The following is a 24,803-nucleotide window of genomic DNA, read 5'->3' as shown; positions in this document are numbered from 1 at the left end:
AGGACTGTCGTTCCTATGGTCATGGGTTCGAATCTTAAGTGAAGTGAATGTTTAAGTGCAAATTTACTGTATTGCATGTTTTGAATGGACTGGCCAACAGTCCAGGTTGAACCCCGCCTATCACCCTATGACAGCTGAGCTTGGCACAGCAGCCCCCACGACCCTCCAGTGGAGGACACAGTGGTAGATGATTGATGGAATATGGGAGGAGGCCGGAGAACATGAAAAACTGCAGAAAGATGCTTGTTCCATATGGGTGTTGAACCAAGGTCTTCTTGTTCCAAAGTCAAGAGCATTAACCACTACACCAACCATGCTGTCCATGAAGAGGGACAGATGTTTTTAAATAGTTCATAAGGCTGAGATCTGTGAAGCCATGAGTGCTATTATTGAAAGCCTTCAAAATTGGCCGACGAAGCATACAAAGACAACTAGCTCACATGGTTCAGGCAAGGACTGTCGTTCCTATGGTCATGGGTTCGAATCTTACGTGAAGTGAATGTTTAAGTGCAAATTTACTGTATTGCATGTTTTGAATGGACTGGCCAACAGTCCAGGGTGAACCCCGCCTATGACCCTATGACAGCTGAGCTTGGCACAGCAGCCCCCATGGCCCTCGAGTGGAGGACACAGTGGTAGATGATTGATGGAGTGTGGGAGGAGGCCAGAGAACCCGGGGGAGGACATGAAAAACTGCAGAAAGATGCTTGTTCCATATGGGTCTCGAACCAAGGTCTTCTTGTTCCAAAGTCAAGAGCATTAACCACTACGCCAACCATGCTGTCCGTGAAGAGGGACAGATGTTTTTAAATAGTTCATAAGGCTGAGATCTGTGAAGCCATGAGTGCTATTATTGAAAGCCTTCAAAATTGGCCGACGAAGCATACAAGGACAACTAGCTCACGTGGTTCAGGCAAGGACTGTCGTTCCTATGGTCATGGGTTCGAATCTGACGTGAAGTGAATGTTTAAGTGCAAATTTACTGTATTGCATGTTTTGAATGGACTGGCCAACAGTGCAGGGTGAACCCCGCCTATGACCCTATGACAGCTGAGCTTGGCACAGCAGCCCCCATGGCCCTCCAGTGGAGGACACAGTGGTAGATGATTGATGGAGTGTGGGAGGAGGCCAGAGAACCCGGGGGAGGACATGAAAAACTGCAGAAAGATGCTTGTTCCATATGGGTCTCGAACCAAGGTCTTCTTGTTCCAAAGTCAAGAGCATTAACCACTACACCAACCATGCTGTCCATGAAGAGGGACAGATGTTTTTAAATAGTTCATAAGGCTGAGATCTGTGAAGTCATGAGTTCTATTATTGAAAGGCTTCAAAATTGGTCGAAGAAGCATACAAGGATAACTAGCTCACGTGGTTCGGGCAAGGACTGTCGTTCCTATGGTCATGGGTTCGAATCTTACGTGAAGTGAATGTTTAAGTGCAAATTTACTGTATTGCATGTTTTGAATGGACTGGCCAACAGTCCAGGGTGAACCCCGCCTATGACCCTATGACAGCTGAGCTTGGCACAGCAGCCCCCATGGCCCTCGAGTGGAGGACACAGTGGTAGATGATTGATGGAGTGTGGGAGGAGGCCAGAGAACCCGGGGGAGAACATGAAAAACTGCAGAAAGATGCTTGTTCCATATGGGTTTCGAACCAAGCTCTTCTTGTTCCAAAGTCAAGAGCATTAACCACTACACAAACCATGCTGTCCGTGATGAGGGACAGATGTTTTTAAATAGTTCATAAGGCTGAGATCTGTGAAGTCATGAGTTCTATTATTGAAAGGCTTCAAAATTGGTCGAAGAAGCATACAAGGATAACTAGCTCACGTGGTTCGGGCAAGGACTGTCGTTCCTATGGTCATGGGTTCGAATCTTACGTGAAGTGAATGTTTAAGTGCAAATTTACTGTATTGCATGTTTTGAATGGACTGGCCAACAGTCCAGGGTGAACCCCGCCTATGACCCTATGACAGCTGAGCTTGGCACAGCAGCCCCCACGACCCTCCAGTGGAGGACACAGTGGTAGATGATTGATGGAGTATGGGAGGAGGCCGGAGAACATGAAAAACTGCAGAAAGATGCTTGTTCCATATGGGTCTCGAACCAAGGTCTTCTTGTTCCAAAGTCAAGAGCATTAACCACTACACCAACCATGCTGTCCATGAAGAGGGACAGATGTTTTTAAATAGTTCATAAGGCTGAGATCTGTGAAGTCATGAGTTCTATTATTGAAAGGCTTCAAAATTGGCCGAAAAAGCATATAAGGACAACTAGCTCACTTGGTTCGGGCAAGGACTGTCGTTCCTATGGTCATGGGTTCGAATCTTACGTGAAGTTAATGTTTAAGTGCAAATTTACTGTATTGCATGTTTTGAATGGACTGGCCAACAGTCCAGGGTGAACCCCGCCTATGACCCTATGACAGCTGAGCTTGGCACAGCAGCCCCCATGACCCTCCAGTTGAGGACACAGTGGTAGATGATTGATGGAGTATGGGAGGAGGCCGGAGAACATGAAAAACTGCAGAAAGATGCTTGTTCCATATGGGTCTCGAACCAAGGTCTTCTTGTTCCAAAGTCAAGAGCATTAACCACTACACCAACCATGCTGTCCATGAAGAGGGACAGATGTTTTTAAATAGTTCATAAGGCTGAGATCTGTGAAGTCATGAGTTCTATTATTGAAAGGCTTCAAAATTGGCCGAAAGAAGCATACAAGGACAACTAGCTCACTTGGTTCAGGGCAAGGACTGTCGTTCCTATGGTCATGGGTTCGAATCTTACGTGAAGTGAATGTTTAAGTGCAAATTTACTGTATTGCATGTTTTGAATGGACTGGCCAACAGTCCAGGGTGAACCCCGCCTATGACCCTATGACAGCTGAGCTTGGCACAGCAGCCCCCATGACCCTCCAGTGGAGGACACAGTGGTAGATGATTGATGGAGTGTGGGAGGAGGCCAGAGAACCCGGGGGAGAACATGAAAAACTGCAGAAAGATGCTTGTTCCATATGGGTTTCGAACCAAGCTCTTCTTGTTCCAAAGTCAAGAGCATTAACCACTACACCAACCATGCTGTCCATGATGAGGGACAGATGTTTTTAAATAGTTCATAAGGCTGAGATCTGTGAAGTCATGAGTTCTATTATTGAAAGGCTTCAAAATTGGCCGAAGAAGCATACAAGGACAACTAGCTCACGTGGTTCGGGCAAGGACTGTCGTTCCTATGGTCATGGGTTCGAATCTTACGTGAAGTGAATGTTTAAGTGCAAATTTACTGTATTGCATGTTTTGAATGGACTGGCCAACAGTCCAGGGTGAACCCCGCCTATCACCCTATGACAGCTGAGCTTGGCACAGCAGCCCCCACGACCCTCCAGTGGAGGACACAGTGGTAGATGATTGATGGAGTATGGGAGGAGGCCGGAGAACATGAAAAACTGCAGAAAGATGCTTGTTCCATATGGGTCTCGAACCAAGGTCTTCTTGTTCCAAAGTCAAGAGCATTAACCACTACACCAACCATGCTGTCCATGATGAGGGACAGATGTTTTTAAATAGTTCATAAGGCTGAGATCTGTGAAGTCATGAGTTCTATTATTGAAAGGCTTCAAAATTGGCCGAAGAAGCATACAAGGACAACTAGCTCACGTGGTTCAGGCAAGGACTGTCGTTCCTATGGTCATGGGTTCGAATCTTACGTGAAGTGAATGTTTAAGTGCAAATTTACTGTATTGCATGTTTTGAATGGACTGGCCAACAGTGCAGGGTGAACCCCGCCTATGACCCTATGACAGCTGAGCTTGGCACAGCAGCCCCCACGACCCTCCAGTGGAGGACACAGTGGTAGATGATTGATGGAGTGTGGGAGGAGGCCAGAGAACCCGGGGGAGAACATGAAAAACTGCAGAAAGATGCTTGTTCCATATGGGTTTCGAACCAAGCTCTTCTTGTTCCAAAGTCAAGAGCATTAACCACTACACCAACCATGCTGTCCATGATGAGGGACAGATGTTTTTAAATAGTTCATAAGGCTGAGATCTGTGAAGTCATGAGTTCTATTATTGAAAGGCTTCAAAATTGGCCGAAGAAGCATACAAGGACAACTAGCTCACGTGGTTCGGGCAAGGACTGTCGTTCCTATGGTCATGGGTTCGAATCTTACGTGAAGTGAATGTTTAAGTGCAAATTTACTGTATTGCATGTTTTGAATGGACTGGCCAACAGTACAGGGTGAACCCCGCCTATGACCCTATGACAGCTGAGCTTGGCACAGCAGCCCCCACGACCCTCCAGTGGAGGACACAGTGGTAGATGATTGATGGAGTATGGGAGGAGGCCGGAGAACATGAAAAACTGCAGAAAGATGCTTGTTCCATATGGGTCTCGAACCAAGGTCTTCTTGTTCCAAAGTCAAGAGCATTAACCACTACACCAACCATGCTGTCCATGAAGAGGGACAGATGTTTTTAAATAGTTCATAAGGCTGAGATCTGTGAAGTCATGAGTTCTATTATTGAAAGGCTTCAAAATTGGCCGACGAAGCATACAAGGACAACTAGCTCACATGGTTCAGGCAAGGACTGTCGTTCCTATGGTCATGGGTTCGAATCTTACGTGAAGCAACATTTTAAGCCCAATATTCTACACAGAGAGTGAATAAGTTTGAGAAAACCAAGAGGAATAGCATGGACAGTTAGCTCAGCTGGTTAGAGAGTGGCCTTTCAGTCCCGATGTTGGCGGTTCGATTCCCTTATAGGTCAAAGTTTAAGGTTTCACAGCCAAAGTGAAGACTCAAAAACGCCCGGAGCTCCGTCCCAAATGTCAAAAGGGTTCGTGGCGTGAAGGGTTGGTTCGCAACCGCAAGGTTGTGCCAGTCCGGCTGTGGCTGGTTCAAATCCAGCACGGTGCGAACACTTGGCCCCGGCGCCGGGGTCTAACTACGCGCGCTCTCACTGCGATTGTAGTGGTGGGAGGTTGGGGCTGGGCTGTGCTCCCCCGGCCACCCGCACAGATGACAGCAGGGGGTTATACCATTTTATTTCACATTTTTTGCCAAAAAAAAGCCTTAAAAAAACAAAAAATTACAAAAAAAAATTATAGGGGTTCACTCCCTGGACTGTTGACCACACAGTTGGGTTCAGGTGTCCAGTAACTGCTGCTTAAAAATGATGAGCACATGAATGAGACTTCTGTGTGATTAACGTGTTCACATCCTATTTACATCGTTAACAAGTGAAAACTGTGGACGAGTCAAAGTGGCAACATTCAATCAATAAATACACCATTAAATTATGACTCACATGTGTCATTCATTCATTCACATTGGAATTAAATACATAAATGTCTCATAAATGTCATTCATTCATTCCAATACCAAATTCATTTGATGTAAAAACAACATACAACACACACGTGAGTCATTATTTAATGGTGTATTTATTGATTGAATGATGCCACTTTGACTCGTCCACAGTTTTCACTGGTTAACAATGTAAAAATGATGTGAACACATTAAACTCTGTTGACAAGTGCTGTTAACGTCCGTGTGAGGGGATGAAATCACAGGTGAAAGAGTGATGGTTTGCTCCAGAAAGTGTGCTAAACACAAGTTTAAATGCGACGAGTCTCTGATGTGACTCCAGTGTCTGACGTGAAACTGCGATACAATCGTGCGACTTTTCCAGCTAATGTTGTTGTGGTTGCTACGGTTACACACAGGATGTGACACTGTTTGAGAGAATTATTAGTAGGAAAACTAATACAGTGAAATATGGCGTATTCTTTTTTTTAGTGTATAGTTTTTTTTTTAACAGACGTTACAAATAAACGTCATTAAAAATTAACTAAATAAATGAACATTTCAGTCCACTAGGTGGTGCCAAGTGCTCACTTTCACGAGCGCTGTTGTCTAAGTATATCTCATGGTGTCTTTGATGATTATTTAAAAAAATATAAAACAAGTAGAGATGCAACAATAACTGCATAATTTAAATCATTACTAAATTAATTGTCAAATACTTTAATAATCGATGAATTGTTTTTTGTTTCATTACAAATGTTGAACATTTTCCGGTTTCTTTGTTCCTTTTGATAAAGGAAGTGAAATGAATGGTGTGTGTGTTTACATGTGGAGCAGTGACGTCACATTAGCATTAGCATTAGCAGGTGTAATCTGAACACCTGTGATCGGATCCCTCACGTCGGATGTGAACAGCAGGTGTGAACAGAGCGTCAACAGAACATCTAAGAAATGTGCGGATCATTTTTAAGCAGCAGTTACCACACCTGTCCCCGCTGCTCCTCGTCCTCCTCCTGGTCCTGGTCCTGATCCTGGCTCCGGCTCCTGGTCCTGGTCCTGCTCCAAACAAAGTTGTAGATCAGTTACAAAGACTTTAAAAAATCCTGAAAACATTTGTAAAATCTCAATATTTAACAGAGGATTCTGACGTATTTAGCGACGGCTGTGAATGGAATCACTAGAAAACACATGAACTGTGCCTTTAACGGCAGCTGTTTGCAGGTCTTCAGTCAGAGGACACGATGAGACAAAGCAGTGTCCACTTTAAAGTGTTCAGATGTGCTCAGTGCAGTAGAGTGAAGAAATGTGAGGAAAACACAGGAAAACCTTTATATTGTCAACTATATAGTGATCCATCTCAACAGGGACACTTTTATTTTGAAGTTCTGCTAAACCACTGCTCGTCAACAGTTTTTTTTACTTAATCTGCCCCCTACTGGCCAGACTAGATAGTCATTCTAAACAGTTTTAATGGTATAGTGAATTTTTTTTGTTGATGTACTATATTTGGACATTTTTGACAGTTTACTAATAATGAAGATATATTTTTTTAAGGACATACTATACTAATACACTTTTAGACAGTTCATAGTTTAACCTTTTACACCACTATAAATACATGAGTAACATTTTGGATCTTTTTGTAATTTTTTTTTGAGTAGTTTTATTGCAACGTACTTTTATTTTTTCTTGAGTATATATTTGAACAAAGAACGTTACTTTTACGCTGTTCCATTTGGCTAAGCGACGGTCGTTATGTCATTTTTTAAAAATCTTTTTTTATTACATGCGCGATCTATTTCTCTTCCTATTTTAAAGGCCCCATTTATTGTTTTATTTAAAATATTATTATTTAACATTTGAACATTGTTGTTTTATATTATGTTGTGTCTATTTTGTACTATCTGTGTTGCTTTGAATATTTCAAAAATAAATCCGGAGAAACTCAGTACTTGAGTACTTGAGTTGTCTTTCACACTTTTCATACTTTTTTACTTTTAAAGTATTTTTATTTCATTTTTACTTCTACTTGAGTAATTATTATCTTACAGTAACAGTAATTTTACTTGAGTCATTTTTTGGCTTCTCTACCCACCTCTGCATATTATACGAGGACATTTTGGACAGTTGTTGACAGTATGACGTCATACTACATAATGACATATTTGACACTAAGTCACTTTTTTGAAAACGTGTACGTGTGTTTACATGTGGAGCAGTGACGTCACATTAGCATTAGCATTAGCAGGTGTTATCTGAACACCTGTGATCGGATCCCTCAGGTCGGATGTGAACAGCAGGTGTGAACAGAGCGTCAACAGAACATCTAAGAAATGTGCGGATCAATTTTAAGCAGCAGTTACCACACACCTGTCCCCGCTGCTCCCCGTCCTCCTCCTGGTCCTGGTCCTGATCCTGGCTCCGGCTCCTGGTCCTGGTCCTGCTCCAAACAAAGTTGGAGATCAGTTACAAAGACTTTAAAAAATCCTGAAAACATTTGTAAAATCTCAATATTTAACAGAGGATTCTGACGAATTTAGCGACGGCTGTGAATGGAATCACTAGAAAACACATGAACTGTGCCTTTAACGGCAGCTGTTTGCAGGTCTTCAGTCAGAGGACACGATGAGACAAAGCAGTGTCCACTTTAAAGTGTTCAGATGTGCTCAGTGCAGTAGAGTGAAGAAATGTGAGGAAAACACAGGAAAACCTTTATATTGTCAACTATATAGTGATCCATCTCAACAGGGACACTTTTATTTTGAAGTTCTGCTAAACCACTGCTCGTCAACAGTTTTTTTTACTTAATCTGCCCCCTACTGGCCAGACTAGATAGTCATTCTAAACAGTTTTAATGGTATAGTGAATTTTTTTTGTTGATGTACTATATTTGGACATTTTTGACAGTTTACTAATAATGAAGATATATTTTTTTAAGGACATACTATACTAATACACTTTTAGACAGTTCATAGTTTAACCTTTTACACCACTATAAATACATGAGTAACATTTTGGATCTTTTTGTAATTTTTTTTTGAGTAGTTTTATTGCAACGTACTTTTATTTTTTCTTGAGTATATATTTGAACAAAGAACGTTACTTTTACGCTGTTCCATTTGGCTAAGCGACGGTCGTTATGTCATTTTTTAAAAATCTTTTTTTATTACATGCGCGATCTATTTCTCTTCCTATTTTAAAGGCCCCATTTATTGTTTTATTTAAAATATTATTATTTAACATTTGAACATTGTTGTTTTATATTATGTTGTGTCTATTTTGTACTATCTGTGTTGCTTTGAATATTTCAAAAATAAATCCGGAGAAACTCAGTACTTGAGTACTTGAGTTGTCTTTCACACTTTTCATACTTTTTTACTTTTAAAGTATTTTTATTTCATTTTTACTTCTACTTGAGTAATTATTATCTTACAGTAACAGTAATTTTACTTGAGTCATTTTTTGGCTTCTCTACCCACCTCTGCATATTATACGAGGACATTTTGGACAGTTGTTGACAGTATGACGTCATACTACATAAAGACATATTTGACACTAAGTCACTTTTTTGAAAACGTGCACGTGTGTTTACATGTGGAGCAGTGACGTCACATTAGCATTAGCATTAGCAGGTGTAATCTGAACACCTGTGATCGGATCCCTCAGGTCGGATGTGAACAGCAGGTGTGAACAGAGCGTCAACAGAACATCTAAGAAATGTGCGGATCAATTTTAAGCAGCAGTTACCACACACCTGTCCCCGCTGCTCCCCGTCCTCCTCCTGGTCCTGGTCCTGATCCTGGCTCCGGCTCCTGGTCCTGGTCCTGCTCCAAACAAAGTTGGAGATCAGTTACAAAGACTTTAAAAAATCCTGAAAACATTTGTAAAATCTCAATATTTAACAGAGGATTCTGACGTATTTAGCGACGGCTGTGAATGGAATCACTTGAAAACACATGAACTGCGCCTTTAACGGCATCTGTTTGCGGATCTTCAGTCAAGAGGACATGATGAGACAAAGCAGTGTCCACTTTAAAGTGTTCAGATGTGCTCAGTGCAGTAAATGAGTGAAGAAATGTGAGGAAAACACAGGAAAACCTTTTTATTGTCAACTATATATTGATCCATATCAACACGGACACTTTTATTTTGAAATTCTGCTAAACCACTGCTCGTCAACAGTTTTTTTTACTTAATCTGCCCCCTACTGGCCAGACTAGATACTCATTCTAAACAGTTTTAATGGTATAGTGATTTTTTTTTGTTGATGTACTATATTTGGACATTTTTGACAGTTTACTAATAATGAAGATATATTTTTTTAGGACATACTATACTAAGACACTTTTAGACAGTTCATAGTTTAACCCTTTACACCACTATAAATACATGAGTAACTTTTTGGATCTTTTTGTAATTTCTTTTTGAGTAGTTTTATTGCAATGTACTTTTACTTTTTCTTGAGTATATATTTGAAGAAAGAACGTTACTTTTACACCGTTCCATTTGGCTAAGTGACGGTCGTTACGTCATTTTTTTAAAATCTTTTTTTATTACATGCGCGATCTATTTCTCTTCCTATTCTAAAGGCTATATTTATTGTTTTATTTAGAATATTATTATTTAACATTTGAACAATGTTGTTTTATATTATGTTGTGTCTATTTTGTACTATCTGTGTTGCTCTGAATATTTCAAAAATAAATCCGGAGAAACTCAGTACTTGAGTACTTGAGTCGTCTTTCACACTTTTCATACTTTTTTACTTTTAAAGTATTTTTATTTCATTTTTACTTCTACTTGAGTAATTATTATCTTACAGTAACAGTAATTTTACTTGAGTCATTTTTTGGCTTCTCTACCCACCTCTGCATATTATACGAGGACATTTTGGACAGTTGTTGACAGTATGACGTCATACTACATAATGACATATTTGACACTAAGTCACTTTTTTGAAAACGTGTACGTGTGTTTACATGTGGAGCAGTGACGTCACATTAGCATTAGCATTAGCAGGTGTAATCTGAACACCTGTGATCGGATCCCTCAGGTCGGATGTGAACAGCAGGTGTGAACAGAGCGTCAACAGAACATCTAAGAAATGTGCGGATCAATTTTAAGCAGCAGTTACCACACACCTGTCCCCGCTGCTCCCCGTCCTCCTCCTGGTCCTGGTCCTGATCCTGGCTCCTGCTCCTGGTCCTGCTCCAAACAAAGTTGGAGATCAGTTACAAAGACTTTAAAAGTCCTGAAAACATTTGTAAAATCTCAATATTTAACAGAGGATTCTGACGTATTTAGCGACGGCTGTGAATGGAATCACTTAAAAACACATGAACTGTGCCTTTAACGGCAGCCGTTTGCAGGTCTTCAGTCAGAGGACATGATGAGACAAAGCAGTGTCCACTTTAAAGTGTTCAAATGTGCTCAGTGCAGTAAATGAGTGAAGAAATGTGAGGAAAACACAGGAAAACCTTTTTATTGTCAACTATATATTGATCCATATCAACACGGACACTTTTATTTTGAAATTCTGCTAAACCACTGTTTGTCAACAGTTTTTTTTTACTTAATCTGCCCCCTACTGGCCAGACTAGATAGTCATTCTAAACAGTTTTAAAGGTATAGTGAATTTTTTTTGTTGATGTACTATATTTGGACATTTTTGACAGTTTACTAATAATGAAGATATCTTTTTTTAGGACATACTATAATAAGACACTTTTAGACAGTTCATAGTTTAACCTTTTACACCACTATAAATACATGAGTAACTTTTTGGATATTTTTGTAATTTTTTTTTGAGTAGTTTTATTGCAACGTACTTTTATTTTTTCTTGAGTATATATTTGAAGAAAGAACGTTACTTTTACGCCGTTCCATTTGGCTAAGCGACGGTCGTTACGTCATTTTTTTAAAATCTTATTTTATTACATGCGCAATCTATTTCTCTTCCTATTTTAAAGGCTGTATTTCCTGTTTTATTTAGAATATTATTATTTAACATTTGAACATTGTTGTTTTATATTATGTTGTGTCTATTTTGTACTATCTGTGTTGCTCTGAATATTTCAAAAATAAATCCGGAGAAACTCAGTACTTGAGTCGTCTTTCACACTTTTCATACTTTTTTACTTTCAAAGTATTTTTATTTCATTTTTACTTCTACTTGAGTAATTATTATCTTACAGTAACAGTAATTTTACTTGAGTCATTTTTTTGGCTTCTCTACCCACTTCTGCATATTATACGAGGACATTTCGGACAGTTGTTGACAGTACGACGTCATACTACATAAAGACATATTTGACACTAAGTCACTTTTTTGAAAACATGTACGTGTGTTACTGCGGAGCAGTGACGTCACATTAGCAGCAGCTAACCTGCTACAGGCCAGACGAGATACTCATTCTGAACAGTTTGGATGGTCTATTGACAGTTTGTGTTGAGGACATTCTTTGACATATGTGGACAATTTATATTTAAACGTTTTTAAACGACATACTACACTCGGAAAGTTCATATTTGGACAGTTTTGACGATATACTGTCACATTGACAACACACGTGTGTTTGCTGTGGAGCAGTGACGTCACGTTAGCATTAGCAGGTATAACCTGAACACCTGTGGTCGGATGTGAACAGCAGGTGTGAACAGAGCGTCAACAGAGAATCTAAGAAATGTGTGGATCATTGTAAACAGCAGTTACCACGTTTGTTCACATGATTGTCCACATGTTAGTTCCCGCTGCTCCTCGTCCTCTCGCTGCTTCTGTCTCTGCGCAGAAGAAGCTCCGCCTCCGACAAAGGAAGTGGAACACACCAAATAGATCGACACAGAGGGGAGGAGTGGAATGTACCAAGTCACGGAAACTACATAAAGGCTTTTAAATCAGTGTGTGTTTGTGCAGGAGCAGCTCCACCTGTAATTATTCAACGTTCATGTCCTCGCTGGACAAATAAAAGAAAAATAGCAGCTGAAATTGTGAGAAGGGTCCAGCTGCAGACCCGCAGACCACTCCAGGACTCACACCCGACTACAGGTCACAGAAGAGAGTGCGTCTGAAACGTGATGACGTTGACGTTGGTGAAGAAGTATGAAGAGAGAGAACCCGAGAGAACCCGAGAGAACCCGAAACAACGCGGGAAAATCTAAAATAACAACATGTTGTACTTAGAAAATGACGGAGGGAAGGGTAATAATGGATTAAAAAAACAACAAATGTTGATATTGAACACTGTATGAATAGTCATTTTTGTATACATTAAATCAATTAAGTGTGGTTTATTAACCAGTAATGTCTGGACACTGTAATGATAGTGTTATTTATTAGCTTTGCTAATTTGAAAAACATGAAAAACTCAGTTCTACAATTGTTAAGATAAAAGATTTGATGATGAATAATATTATTTCATGTTTAGAAACCACGGTCAACAGTGTTGTTTGATTTGATTCATTTCGGTTAGCCTGCATATATTTTAGGACAGGGAAATGCAATCCAGGTCATTACTACTTGATTCTGGATAAAATACGAAATACAATTTCATTTTAAATGTTAACATTCTCTTATAGAGCAACACTACTTTTACAGATGGAGCCCTGAGCTGAAGAGATGCAACATTTGCCAAACAAAGGGGAGCTACGCAAAGCTTGTGTCTCATGTGCAGGGACAGAGGACGGTGGTAAGTCCCGCTATATTATCTAATATTTGTTCATTTCAATGCTGAAAGGCCTTTATTTCCCCATGAGCCTCACATGTTATGAAACATGGTGTTATTTCTGTCCTGACCATGGATAAGTGTGACCATTACATATGTTCAACTCATCCCTTTGAACATCAGACACTCACAATAAGTAAAGTAAACTAATGCTGAGCCATGTCATTTATGCTTTACTTTAGTCCATGTGTATTTTATTTTCACTGTTGTTGAGAAAAAGTTGCAAGATTACTGCATTTTTAAATATGCCCCTGATAATATTGATTGTTCTTTGAACCTCTTCATGAAGAAATGTTTTGTTTTGTTTGTTTCTTGAAACTTCTGAATCACTTTTCCTGTCTGTCTGTCTTTTAGGATACAGTGTCTACAAATGCCACCTTGACTGTGTGCAAAGCCATTATCACTGTGGCTTAGTGAAAAATGTGACTCCAGCACTCCTGTCCTCTCCTCATGTCTCCTTCTCCTCTGCACTCATGTCCTCTGCACTCGTGTCCTCTCCTCATGTCCTCTCCACTCATGTCCTCTCCTCATGTCTGTAGTATAGTATGTTGTCAAAAATCAGTCAAAAAAGTCATACTATAGTACGTCGTCCGAAATTGGAAAAATAATCATAGTATAGTATGTCGTCCAAAATCCGTCCAAAAAGTCATACTATAGTACATCGTCCAAAATCCGTCTGCAGCTGGACCCTTCTCACGATTTTAGCTGCTATTTTTCTTTTATTTGTCCAGCGAGGACATGAACGTTGAATAATTACAGGTGGAGATGCTCCTGCACAAACACACACTGATTTAAAAGCCTTTATGTAGTTTCCGTGACTTGGTACATTCCACTCCTCCCCTCTGTGTCGATCTATTTGGTATGTTCCACTTCCTTTGTCGGAGGCGGAGCTTCTTCTGCGCAGAGACAGAAGCAGCGAGAGGACGAGGAGCAGCGGGAAGTAGCATGTGTACAATCATGTGAACAAACGTGGTAACTGCTGTTTACAATGATCCACACATTTCTTAGATTCTCTGTTGACGCTCTGTTCACACCTGCTGTTCACATCCGACCACAGGTGTTCAGGTTATACCTGCTAATGCTAACGTGACGTCACTGCTCCACAGCAAACACACGTGTGTTGTCAATGTGACAGTATATCGTCAAAACTGTCCAAATATGAACTTTCCGAGTGTAGTATGTCGTTTAAAAACGTTTAAATATAAATTGTCCACATATGTCAAAGAATGTCCTCAACACAAACTGTCAATAGACCATCCAAACTGTTCAGAATGAGTATCTCGTCTGGCCTGTAGCAGGTTAGCTGCTGCTAATGTGACGCCACTGCTCCGCAGTAACACACGTACATGTTTTCAAAAAAGTGACTTAGTGTCAAATATGTCACTATGTAGTATGACGTCGTACTGTCAACAACTGTCCGAAATGTCCTCGTATAATATGCAGAAGTGGGTAGAGAAGCCAAAAAAATGACTCAAGTAAAATTACTGTTACTGTAAGATAATAATTACTCAAGTAGAAGTAAAAATGAAATAAAAATACTTTGAAAGTAAAAAAGTATGAAAAGTGTGAAAGACGACTCAAGTACTCAAGTACTGAGTTTCTCCGGATTTATTTTTGAAATATTCAGAGCAACACAGATAGTACAAAATAGACACAACATAATATAAAACAACAATGTTCAAATGTTAAATAATAATATTCTAAATAAAACAGGAAATACAGCCTTTAAAATAGGAAGAGAAATAGATTGCGCATGTAATAAAATAAGATTTTAAAAAAATGACGTAACGACCGTCGCTTAGCCAAATGGAACGGCGTAAAAGTAACGTTCTTTCTTCAAATATATACTCAAGAAAAAATAAAAGTACGTTGCAATAAAACTACTCAAAAAAAAATTACAAAAATATCCAAAAAGTTACTCATGTATTTATAGTGGTGTAAAAGGTTAAACTATGAACTGTCTAAAAGTGTCTTATTATAGTATGTCCTAAAAAAAGATATCTTCATTATTAGTAAACTGTCAAAAATGTCCAAATATAGTACATCAACAAAAAAAATTCACTATACCTTTAAAACTGTTTAGAATGACTATCTAGTCTGGCCAGTAGGGGGCAGATTAAGTAAAAAAAAACTGTTGACAAACAGTGGTTTAGCAGAATTTCAAAATAAAAGTGTCCGTGTTGATATGGATCAATATATAGTTGACAATAAAAAGGTTTTCCTGTGTTTTCCTCACATTTCTTCACTCATTTACTGCACTGAGCACATTTGAACACTTTAAAGTGGACACTGCTTTGTCTCATCATGTCCTCTGACTGAAGACCTGCAAACGGCTGCCGTTAAAGGCACAGTTCATGTGTTTTTAAGTGATTCCATTCACAGCCGTCGCTAAATACGTCAGAATCCTCTGTTAAATATTGAGATTTTACAAATGTTTTCAGGACTTTTAAAGTCTTTGTAACTGATCTCCAACTTTGTTTGGAGCAGGACCAGGAGCAGGAGCCAGGATCAGGACCAGGACCAGGAGGAGGACGGGGAGCAGCGGGGACAGGTGTGTGGTAACTGCTGCTTAAAATTGATCCGCACATTTCTTAGATGTTCTGTTGACGCTCTGTTCACACCTGCTGTTCACATCCGACCTGAGGGATCCGATCACAGGTGTTCAGATTACACCTGCTAATGCTAATGCTAATGTGACGTCACTGCTCCACATGTAAACACACGTACACGTTTTCAAAAAAGTGACTTAGTGTCAAATATGTCATTATGTAGTATGACGTCATACTGTCAACAACTGTCCAAAATGTCCTCGTATAATATGCAGAGGTGGGTAGAGAAGCCAAAAAATGACTCAAGTAAAATTACTGTTACTGTAAGATAATAATTACTCAAGTAGAAGTAAAAATGAAATAAAAATACTTTAAAAGTAAAAAAGTATGAAAAGTGTGAAAGACGACTCAAGTACTCAAGTACTGAGTTTCTCCGGATTTATTTTTGAAATATTCAGAGCAACACAGATAGTACAAAATAGACACAACATAATATAAAACAACATTGTTCAAATGTTAAATAATAATATTCTAAATAAAACAATAAATATAGCCTTTAGAATAGGAAGAGAAATAGATCGCGCATGTAATAAAAAAAGATTTTAAAAAAATGACGTAACGACCGTCACTTAGCCAAATGGAACGGTGTAAAAGTAACGTTCTTTCTTCAAATATATACTCAAGAAAAAGTAAAAGTACATTGCAATAAAACTACTCAAAAAGAAATTACAAAAAGATCCAAAAAGTTACTCATGTATTTATAGTGGTGTAAAGGGTTAAACTATGAACTGTCTAAAAGTGTCTTAGTATAGTATGTCCTAAAAAAATATATCTTCATTATTAGTAAACTGTCAAAAATGTCCAAATATAGTACATCAACAAAAAAAAATCACTATACCATTAAAACTGTTTAGAATGAGTATCTAGTCTGGCCAGTAGGGGGCAGATTAAGTAAAAAAAACTGTTGACGAGCAGTGGTTTAGCAGAATTTCAAAATAAAAGTGTCCGTGTTGATATGGATCAATATATAGTTGACAATAAAAAGGTTTTCCTGTGTTTTCCTCACATTTCTTCACTCATTTACTGCACTGAGCACATCTGAACACTTTAAAGTGGACACTGCTTTGTCTCATCATGTCCTCTTGACTGAAGATCCGCAAACAGATGCCGTTAAAGGCGCAGTTCATGTGTTTTCAAGTGATTCCATTCACAGCCGTCGCTAAATACGTCAGAATCCTCTGTTAAATATTGAGATTTTACAAATGTTTTCAGGATTTTTTAAAGTCTTTGTAACTGATCTCCAACTTTGTTTGGAGCAGGACCAGGAGCCGGAGCCGGAGCCAGGATCAGGACCAGGACCAGGAGGAGGACGGGGAGCAGCGGGGACAGGTGTGTGGTAACTGCTGCTTAAAATTGATCCGCACATTTCTTAGATGTTCTGTTGACGCTCTGTTCACACCTGCTGTTCACATCCGACCTGAGGGATCCGATCACAGGTGTTCAGATTACACCTGCTAATGCTAATGCTAATGTGACGTCACTGCTCCACATGTAAACACACGTGCACGTTTTCAAAAAAGTGACTTAGTGTCAAATATGTCTTTATGTAGTATGACGTCATACTGTCAACAACTGTCCAAAATGTCCTCGTATAATATGCAGAGGTGGGTAGAGAAGCCAAAAAATGACTCAAGTAAAATTACTGTTACTGTAAGATAATAATTACTCAAGTAGAAGTAAAAATGAAATAAAAATACTTTAAAAGTAAAAAAGTATGAAAAGTGTGAAAGACAACTCAAGTACTCAAGTACTGAGTTTCTCCGGATTTATTTTTGAAATATTCAAAGCAACACAGATAGTACAAAATAGACACAACATAATATAAAACAACAATGTTCAAATGTTAAATAATAATATTTTAAATAAAACAATAAATGGGGCCTTTAAAATAGGAAGAGAAATAGATCGCGCATGTAATAAAAAAAGATTTTTAAAAAATGACATAACGACCGTCGCTTAGCCAAATGGAACAGCGTAAAAGTAACGTTCTTTGTTCAAATATATACTCAAGAAAAAATAAAAGTACGTTGCAATAAAACTACTCAAAAAAAAATTACAAAAAGATCCAAAATGTTACTCATGTATTTATAGTGGTGTAAAAGGTTAAACTATGAACTGTCTAAAAGTGTATTAGTATAGTATGTCCTTAAAAAAATATATCTTCATTATTACTAAACTGTCAAAAATGTCCAAATATAGTACATCAACAAAAAAAATTCACTATACCATTAAAACTGTTTAGAATGACTATCTAGTCTGGCCAGTAGGGGGCAGATTAAGTAAAAAAAACTGTTGACGAGCAGTGGTTTAGCAGAACTTCAAAATAAAAGTGTCCCTGTTGAGATGGATCACTATATAGTTGACAATATAAAGGTTTTCCTGTGTTTTCCTCACATTTCTTCACTCTACTGCACTGAGCACATCTGAACACTTTAAAGTGGACACTGCTTTGTCTCATCGTGTCCTCTGACTGAAGACCTGCAAACAGCTGCCGTTAAAGGCACAGTTCATGTGTTTTCTAGTGATTCCATTCACAGCCGTCGCTAAATACGTCAGAATCCTCTGTTAAATATTGAGATTTTACAAATGTTTTCAGGATTTTTTAAAGTCTTTGTAACTGATCTACAACTTTGTTTGGAGCAGGACCAGGACCAGGAGCCGGAGCCAGGATCAGGACCAGGACCAGGAGGAGGACGAGGAGCAGCGGGGACAGGTGTGGTAACTGCTGCTTAAAAATGATCCGCACATTTCTTAGATGTTCTGTTGACGCTCTGTTCACACCTGCTGTTCACATCCGACGTGAGGGATCCGATCACAGGTGTTCAGATTACACCTGCTAATGCTAATGCTAATGTGACGTCACTGCTCCACATGTAAACACACACACCATTCATTTCACTTCCTTTATCAAAAGGAACAAAGAAACCGGAAAATGTTCAACATTTGTAATGAAACAAAAAACAATTCATCGATTATTAAAGTATTTGACAATTAATTTAGTAATGATTTAAATTATGCAGTTATTGTTGCATCTCTACTTGTTTTATATTTTTTTAAATAATCATCAAAGACACCATGAGATATACTTAGACAACAGCGCTCGTGAAAGTGAGCACTTGGCACCACCTAGTGGACTGAAATGTTCATTTATTTAGTTAATTTTTAATGACGTTTATTTGTAACGTCTGTTAAAAAAAAAACTATACACTAAAAAAAAGAATACGCCATATTTCACTGTATTAGTTTTCCTACTAATAATTCTCTCAAACAGTGTCACATCCTGTGTGTAACCGTAGCAACCACAACAACATTAGCTGGAAAAGTCGCACGATTGTATCGCAGTTTCACGTCAGACACTGGAGTCACATCAGAGACTCGTCGCATTTAAACTTGTGTTTAGCACACTTTCTGGAGCAAACCATCACTCTTTCACCTGTGATTTCATCCCCTCACACGGACGTTAACAGCACTTGTCAACAGAGTTTAATGTGTTCACATCATTTTTACATTGTTAACCAGTGAAAACTGTGGACGAGTCAAAGTGGCATCATTCAATCAATAAATACACCATTAAATAATGACTCACGTGTGTGTTGTATGTTGTTTTTACATCAAATGAATTTGGTATTGGAATGAATGAATGACATTTATGAGACATTTATGTATTTAATTCCAATGTGAATGAATGAATGACACATGTGAGTCATAATTTAATGGTGTATTTATTGATTGAATGTTGCCACTTTGACTCGTCCACAGTTTTCACTTGTTAACGATGTAAATAGGATGTGAACACGTTAATCACACAGAAGTCTCATTCATGTGCTCATCATTTTTAAGCAGCAGTTACTGGACACCTGAACCCAACTGTGTGGTCAACAGTCCAGGGAGTGAACCCCTATAATTTTTTTTTGTAATTTTTTGTTTTTTTAAGGCTTTTTTTTGGCAAAAAATGTGAAATAAAATGGTATAACCCCCTGCTGTCATCTGTGCGGGTGGCCGGGGGAGCACAGCCCAGCCCCAACCTCCCACCACTACAATCGCAGTGAGAGCGCGCGTAGTTAGACCCCGGCGCCGGGGCCAAGTGTTCGCACCGTGCTGGATTTGAACCAGCCACAGCCGGACTGGCACAACCTTGCGGTTGCGAACCAACCCTTCACGCCACGAACCCTTTTGACATTTGGGACGGAGCTCCGGGCGTTTTTGAGTCTTCACTTTGGCTGTGAAACCTTAAACTTTGACCTATAAGGGAATCGAACCGCCAACATCGGGACTGAAAGGCCACTCTCTAACCAGCTGAGCTAACTGTCCATGCTATTCCTCTTGGTTTTCTCAAACTTATTCACTCTCTGTGTAGAATATTGGGCTTAAAATGTTGCTTCACGTAAGATTCGAACCCATGACCATAGGAACGACAGTCCTTGCCTGAACCATGTGAGCTAGTTGTCCTTGTATGCTTCGTCGGCCAATTTTGAAGCCTTTCAATAATAGAACTCATGACTTCACAGATCTCAGCCTTATGAACTATTTAAAAACATCTGTCCCTCTTCATGGACAGCATGGTTGGTGTAGTGGTTAATGCTCTTGACTTTGGAACAAGAAGACCTTGGTTCGACACCCATATGGAACAAGCATCTTTCTGCAGTTTTTCATGTTCTCCCCCGGGTTCTCTGGCCTCCTCCCACACTCCATCAATCATCTACCACTGTGTCCTCCACTGGAGGGTCATGGGGGCTGCTGTGCCAAGCTCAGCTGTCATAGGGTCATAGGCGGGGTTCACCCTGGACTGTTGGCCAGTCCATTCAAAACATGCAATACAGTAAATTTGCACTTAAACATTCACTTCACGTAAGATTCGAACCCATGACCATAGGAACGACAGTCCTTGCCTGAACCACGTGAGCTAGTTGTCCTTGTATGCTTCTTCGGCCAATTTTGAAGCCTTTCAATAATAGAACTCATGACTTCACAGATCTCAGCCTTATGAACTATTTAAAAACATCTGTCCCTCTTCATGGACAGCATGGTTGGTGTAGTGGTTAATGCTCTTGACTTTGGAACAAGAAGACCTTGGTTCGAGACCCATATGGAACAAGCATCTTTCTGCAGTTTTTCATGTCTCCCCCGGGTTCTCTGGCCTCCTCCCACACTCCATCAATCATCTACCACTGTGTCCTCCACTGGAGGGTCATGGGGGCTGCTGTGCCAAGCTCAGCTGTCATAGGGTCATAGGCGGGGTTCACCCTGGACTGTTGGCCAGTCCATTCAAAACATGCAATACAGTAAATTTGCACTTAAACATTCACTTCACGTAAGATTCGAACCCATGACCATAGGAACGACAGTCCTTGCCCGAACCACGTGAGCTAGTTGTCCTTGTATGCTTTTCGGCCAATTTTGAAGCCTTTCAATAATAGAACTCATGACTTCACAGATCTCAGCCTTATGAACTATTTAAAAACATCTGTCCCTCTTCATGGACAGCATGGTTGGTGTAGTGGTTAATGCTCTTGACTTTGGAACAAGAAGACCTTGGTTCGAGACCCATATGGAACAAGCATCTTTCTGCAGTTTTTCATGTTCTCCCCCGGGTTCTCTGGCCTCCTCCCACACTCCATCAATCATCTACCACTGTGTCCTCCACTGGAGGGTCGTGGGGGCTGCTGTGCCAAGCTCAGCTGTCATAGGGTCATAGGCGGGGTTCACCCTGCACTGTTGGCCAGTCCATTCAAAACATGCAATACAGTAAATTTGCACTTAAACATTCACTTCACGTAAGATTCGAACCCATGACCATAGGAACGACAGTCCTTGCCCGAACCACGTGAGCTAGTTGTCCTTGTATGCTTCGTCGGCCAATTTTGAAGCCTTTCAATAATAGAACTCATGACTTCACAGATCTCAGCCTTATGAACTATTTAAAAACATCTGTCCCTCATCATGGACAGCATGGTTGGTGTAGTGGTTAATGCTCTTGACTTTGGAACAAGAAGAGCTTGGTTCGAAACCCATATGGAACAAGCATCTTTCTGCAGTTTTTCATGTTCTCCCCCGGGTTCTCTGGCCTCCTCCCACACTCCATCAATCATCTACCACTGTGTCCTCCACTGGAGGGTCGTGGGGGCTGCTGTGCCAAGCTCAGCTGTCATAGGGTCATAGGCGGGGTTCACCCTGCACTGTTGGCCAGTCCATTCAAAACATGCAATACAGTAAATTTGCACTTAAACATTCACTTCACGTAAGATTCGAACCCATGACCATAGGAACGACAGTCCTTGCCCGAACCACGTGAGCTAGTTGTCCTTGTATGCTTCTTTGGCCAATTTTGAAGCCTTTCAATAATAGAACTCATGACTTCACAGATCTCAGCCTTATGAACTATTTAAAAACATCTGTCCCTCTTCATGGACAGCATGGTTGGTGTAGTGGTTAATGCTCTTGACTTTGGAACAAGAAGACGTTGGTTCGACACCCATATGGAACAAGCATCTTTCTGCAGTTTTTCATGTTCTCCCCCGGGTTCTCTGGCCTCCTCCCACACTCCATCAATCATCTACCACTGTGTCCTCAACTGGAGGGTCATGGGGGCTGCTGTGCCAAGCTCAGCTGTCATAGGGTCATAGGCGGGGTTCACCCTGGACTGTTGGCCAGTCCATTCAAAACATGCAATACAGTAAATTTGCACTTAAACATTCACTTCACGTAAGATTCGAACCCATGACCATAGGAACGACAGTCCTTGCCCGAACCAAGTGAGCTAGTTGTCCTTATATGCTTTTTCGGCCAATTTTGAAGCCTTTCAATAATAGAACTCATGACTTCACAGATCTCAGCCTTATGAACTATTTAAAAACATCTGTCCCTCTTCATGGACAGCATGGTTGGTGTAGTGGTTAATGCTCTTGACTTTGGAACAAGAAGACCTTGGTTCGAGACCCATATGGAACAAGCATCTTTCTGCAGTTTTTCATGTTCTCCGGCCTCCTCCCATACTCCATCAATCATCTACCACTGTGTCCTCCACTGGAGGGTCGTGGGGGCTGCTGTGCCAAGCTCAGCTGTCATAGGGTCATAGGCGGGGTTCACCCTGGACTGTTGGCCAGTCCATTCAAAACATGCAATACAGTAAATTTGCACTTAAACATTCACTTCACGTAAGATTCGAACCCATGACCATAGGAACGACAGTCCTTGCCCGAACCAAGTGAGCTAGTTGTCCTTATATGCTTTTTCGGCCAATTTTGAAGCCTTTCAATAATAGAACTCATGACTTCACAGATCTCAGCCTTATGAACTATTTAAAAACATCTGTCCCTCTTCATGGACAGCATGGTTGGTGTAGTGGTTAATGCTCTTGACTTTGGAACAAGAAGACCTTGGTTCGAGACCCATATGGAACAAGCATCTTTCTGCAGTTTTTCATGTTCTCCGGCCTCCTCCCATACTCCATCAATCATCTACCACTGTGTCCTCCACTGGAGGGTCGTGGGGGCTGCTGTGCCAAGCTCAGCTGTCATAGGGTGATAGGCGGGGTTCACCCTGACTGTTGGCCAGTCCATTCAAAACATGCAATACAGTAAATTTGCACTTAAACATTCACTTCACGTAAGATTCGAACCCATGACCATAGGAACGACAGTGCTTGCCCGAACCACGTGAGCTAGTTGTCCTTGTATGCTTCTTCGGCCAATTTTGAAGCCTTTCAATAATAGAACTCATGACTTCACAGATCTCAGCCTTATGAACTATTTAAAAACATCTGTCCCTCATCATGGACAGCGTGGTTGGTGTAGTGGTTAATACTCTTGACTTTGGAACAAGAAGAGCTTGGTTCGAAACCCATATGGAACAAGCATCTTTCTGCAGTTTTTCATGTTCTCCCCCGGGTTCTCTGGCCTCCTCCCACACTCCATCAATCATCTACCACTGTGTCCTCCACTGGAGGGTCGTGGGGGCTGCTGTGCCAAGCTCAGCTGTCATAGGGTCATAGGCGGTGTTCACCCTGCACTGTTGGCCAGTCCATTCAAAACATGCAATACAGTAAATTTGCACTTAAACATTCACTTCTCGTAAGATTCGAACCCATGACCATAGGAACGACAGTCCTTGCCCGAACCACGTGAGCTAGTTGTCCTTGTATGCTTCTTTGGCCAATTTTGAAGCCTTTCAATAATAGAACTCATGACTTCACAGATCTCAGCCTTATGAACTATTTAAAAACATCTGTCCCTCTTCATGGACAGCATGGTTGGTGTAGTGGTTAATGCTCTTGACTTTGGAACAAGAAGACGTTGGTTCGACACCCATATGGAACAAGCATCTTTCTGCAGTTTTTCATGTTCTCCCCCGGGTTCTCTGGCCTCCTCCCACACTCCATCAATCATCTACCACTGTGTCCTCCACTGGAGGGCCATGACGGCTGCTGTGCCAAGCTCAGCTGTCATAGGGTCATAGGCGGGGTTCACACTGGACTGTTGGCCAGTCCATTCAAAACATGCAATACAGTAAATTTGCACTAATACATTCACTTCACGTAAGATTCGAACCCATGACCATAGGAACGACAGTCCTTGCTTGAACCACGTGAGCTAGTTGTCCTTGTATGCTTCGTCGGCCAATTTTGAAGCCTTTCAACAATAGAACTTATGACTTCACAGATCTCAGCCTTATGAACTATTTAAAAACATCTGTCCCTCTTCACGGACAGCATGGTTGGTGTAGTGGTTAATGCTCTTGACTTTGGAACAAGAAGACCTTGGTTCGAGACCCATATGGAACAAGCATCTTTCTGCAGTTTTTCATGTTCTCCGGCCTCCTCCCATACTCCATCAATCATCTAACACTGTGTCCTCCACTGGAAGGTCGTGGGGGCTGCTGTGCCAAGCTCAGCTGTCATAGGGTGATAGGCGGGGTTCACCCTGGACTGTTGGTCAGTCCATTCAAAACATGCAATACAGTAAATTTGCACTTAAACATTCACTTCACGTAAGATTCGAACCCATGACCATAGGAACGACAGTCCTTGCCCGAACCACGTGAGCTAGTTGTCCTTGTATGCTTCTTCGGCCAATTTTGAAGCCTTTCAATAATAGAACTCATGACTTCACAGATCTCAGCCTTATGAACTATTTAAAAACATCTGTCCCTCTTCATGGACAGCGTGGTTGG

At 40.5% G+C, this 24,803-nt stretch overlaps 1 long non-coding RNA gene across 1 annotated transcript; it reads left to right on the top strand.

The window, feature by feature from the left end:
- Window positions 1-12,489: 12,489 nt before the first annotated feature.
- LOC122762907 lies at window positions 12,490-13,448 on the top strand. The gene is made up of 3 exons (XR_006358786.1): window positions 12,490-12,503; window positions 12,881-12,990; window positions 13,381-13,448. It is a non-coding gene; the product is annotated as an uncharacterized LOC122762907 (long non-coding RNA).
- Window positions 13,449-24,803: the final 11,355 nt, after the last annotated feature.

The sequence above is a fragment of the Solea senegalensis genome, unplaced genomic scaffold (genome assembly GCF_019176455.1).
Source record: "Solea senegalensis isolate Sse05_10M unplaced genomic scaffold, IFAPA_SoseM_1 scf7180000016175, whole genome shotgun sequence".
Classification (NCBI taxonomy): domain Eukaryota; kingdom Metazoa; phylum Chordata; class Actinopteri; order Pleuronectiformes; family Soleidae; genus Solea; species Solea senegalensis.
Note: the sequence above shows the minus strand (reverse complement) of the source record. Positions and strands in the feature narration are given on the sequence as shown.